Source organism: Haemaphysalis longicornis, unplaced genomic scaffold (assembly GCF_048455015.1).
Source record: "Haemaphysalis longicornis isolate Haplotype H1 unplaced genomic scaffold, Haemaphysalis longicornis Haplotype H1 scaffold_11, whole genome shotgun sequence".
Lineage (NCBI taxonomy): Eukaryota > Metazoa > Arthropoda > Arachnida > Ixodida > Ixodidae > Haemaphysalis > Haemaphysalis longicornis.
In genome coordinates this window covers 4,155,404-4,158,689 of record NW_027526214.1, presented here as the reverse complement: position 1 = coordinate 4,158,689, position 3,286 = coordinate 4,155,404, and the positions used below count along the sequence as shown (strand labels likewise).

The following is a 3,286-nucleotide window of genomic DNA, read 5'->3' as shown; positions in this document are numbered from 1 at the left end:
GATTACTAGGGCAAGTTGTAGTGCGGAGTCCCGAGGCCATGTTTGGACCACTCTGGGCGCGTTAACGCAAATTTATTGAGTAGAAAAATAATTCGAAAATGCTGTCCTCCTCTCTTTACGCTCGCCCATTTTCTGTGGCGTTTTCGTGTGACGTCGCGAGGAGATGAGCTGGCAATTGGTTGCGCTACTGCACGGCTCCCCGGCTTTCAGACAGAGTCAGTCGGCGCCGGGTTTCGTCAGCCAGCCACCGACGGGTCGTCGCAATTCGTTCGCTCTGTTGAAACAAAGCCAGGACACGTTTGTGAATGGAAGAATGTGCCTTTCTTTAGTTGGTTAGTTTGTACACTGTATCTAGCTCCAAGTCAAGGTCGCTTCACACAAGCGCTGCACAAGCGCACATGCGACGATTCGCTGGCTGGTACGCCAGTAGGAAAATATGAGACCTCTTGAAGGCAGGAGAAGAACCAGCGAAGTCAATATCGGTACTAAGGAAATAAAACCAACTGATATTTTTATCGTACAGCATAAAACTTGGGTGCGAGAAGCACTTTTTTGCGCTGGGCGAACAAGCACAGCGGCCAGCAGCACGACTACGCATCTGCGTACGCTTGTCCATCTAAGAAATGCAATTGCTAGATGTGAGATATTGTGCAAAATTGGGGGATGCTAACTGCACGAGAGCAAAACAACAAATAGTCACCTAAGCTGCTTGGAATGCTAAAACTAAATAAAAGTGTAAACTGGTTATACATTATATACCTTATATTTCCAAGGTCGGCAGCGCTCGCCCGTGGCCGAGGGATTCCACTTCCGGTCACCGCAGCGTGCGGACGCGGAATCATGAGCTCCGTCGGAGCGGCGTTTGCGGCCCAGTCTCGCCGCGGAAACAGGAATGCTGAAGATGCCCAGGATTACTCTGTTGTTCTGCCTCCACTGCCAACCGGGTCTGTTGTTTTTAACACCACTTTTCTGCATGGAGACGTAAGAGCTCGACCGCACCGGGTTGAAGACTTTCGAGACGCGTAAGCGCAAGACGCTGTGCTCGCCGACATTGCTGCCCTCGGCACCTACCAGATGAATCATATCTGGGCAGTCACCTTTACGAGCGAAGAAGGAAAGAAGAAAGTGCTCGCGAAGAAAGAAATCACCGTCAAGGGCCACAGGTGCCTGGTAATTGACCCGTGCCAGCAAGACGTCCGCGTCAAGCTTCACTGGGTCCTGCACAATGTTCCCGACGATCAGATAAAGGAAGCGTTCGCGCCGTACGGAACTGTGGTTGAAGTGACGAAAGAAAAGTGGCGTGCGACAGGGTGTGCGAATTTCAGCACCATGACACGCATTGTTGTTCGCCGGCTGAAAGGGGGAGTTGCAAGGGACGATTTGCCGCACCAGCTGCGTATCGGAACCGAGCTTGCTCTCGTCGCCGTGCCGGGAAGACCACCGCTGAGCCTTCGGTGTCAACAGACTGGGCACATTCGGAGGGAGTGTCGCGTTCCCAAGTGCAACGTCTGCCGGCGTTTCGGACATGATGGCGCCAATTGCGTGAAAACGTATGTGGCGGCCACCGGACCTGGAGCAACAGAAGAGCGTTGGAAGCACATAATGGACGAAGCGGAGGCGGAGGAGGTCGTCAAAGGCCTGGATGAGGAACATACACCGATTCCGGCGGACACGCCAGCAGAAGAAGGGGACATTGACGAAGGTAGTGCTATTGAGGAGACGACGGGCATGGAAGAAACAGCGGCAGCTCAGGCGCCGGAGGTGCAGCCGCAAGATACCCCGCTGCCAAGTATTGACGATGGCTACCCAAGCGACGCCTCCATGGACGCCGAGGACGCCGCCACTCGTGGGAAGGATGGTGCATTCAATGAGCTTGCGGCTAAGCGGCCACGGGAGGACAGTGCTGCGGACGCTGACGCGAAGAACCTGGTGGGTAGTGCCTCGACTGGGCCCACAGCGAGGAAAAAGCGCCCTGAACCTAAGACGAACATTCAAGTCGAAGAGAGGAGGCAGCCAAAGCCCCCATCGTGACGACATTTATGTATGCCCAAGAACGCGGGGCGAACGCCTCATGCCGCACTGACCTACGCTAGCGGACGCACACCCTCGCATTTGTCATATGTCCGAGGTGAGCGGCATGCGGTCTAGTTTTTCCAAATGGCTGTACGTTTAGAAGCTGCAATTAACTTTGCCACGGTTAATGTGCGAGGCCTGGCAGCGAGACGGAAGCAATGCCAGCTTGGTAGGCTGTTCGTGGACCGAGAACTGGATATAATTGCGGTGCAAGAAACTAAAGTGGAAAGCCAGGAAATGACAGACCGCATGTTGCAACATTTTAGAGCAAATTTTAATGTGTGTGTCTCGCACGCCGTGGGAACATCGGCTGGGTGTGCCCTTTTTATCAGGCGATCAATAGGGATTGTTGAACAGACCGTTGTAGCTGATTCGAGTGGCCGCTATGTGTATTGCGACTTTTCATTTTGCGATATTGAATGGAGAGTTATATGTATTTATGCACCGAACAGACAGGGTGAGAGGGAGACTTTTTTCCAAAGTATTAGTAAGCACCTTGAGTGCGAAAGGGTTGTTATCTTGCTTGGGGATTTTAACTGTGTGTGCATGACAGAGGACAGAGCAGCCCACGAGCGGGTTAGAGATAAAAGTGCCGAATGCCTAATGGACATAACTTCAAAATATTGCTTGGATGACGTAGCTCTCTGTACGACTAGAGATCCAATCCGGTTTACACAATTTCAAGGTGCCAGTCACGCAAGGCTGGATAGAGTGTACATATCAAGTTAACTTGTGCCACTGTGTGACAGTTATAAGGTCGAGGCCTTGTCCTACAGCGATCATTGTCTTGTGGCGTTCTGTCTGGGAAACAAACAGAAAGCTACGAATTGGAATTGGAAGTTGTGGAAATTAAATAGCCGGGTACTTAAAGATGAACCTTTTACAGCTAGGGTCAGTGAACTGTTTACTAATATGCACAGAGATGCACAGACGAGCTGGGGAGTCAAGTGGGACCTTTTTAAAGAACAAGTTAAAATAAGTGCAGTCGAAAGAAGCACAATTATCAATAAACAGAAAAGAGAGAGGGAACAAGAACTCGGCCAACAGTTAAGGACTCTATTGTTCGAAGAAAGCGCAAACGCCGGCGAGTTTAAGCAAGAAATAAGAGACACAAAAAATAAACTAGAAGTCATTAATACTGAGCGTTATAGGGGAGCTATCGCGCGAGCACGAGCAGATAAGATGTGGTTCGGTGAAATGCCTACAAAGCGTG

At 51.0% G+C, this 3,286-nt stretch overlaps 1 pseudogene; it reads left to right on the top strand.

The window, feature by feature from the left end:
* The first annotated feature begins 840 nt into the window (after positions 1-840).
* On the top strand, positions 841-2,031 carry LOC144160973 (uncharacterized; annotated as a pseudogene).
* Positions 2,032-3,286: the final 1,255 nt, after the last annotated feature.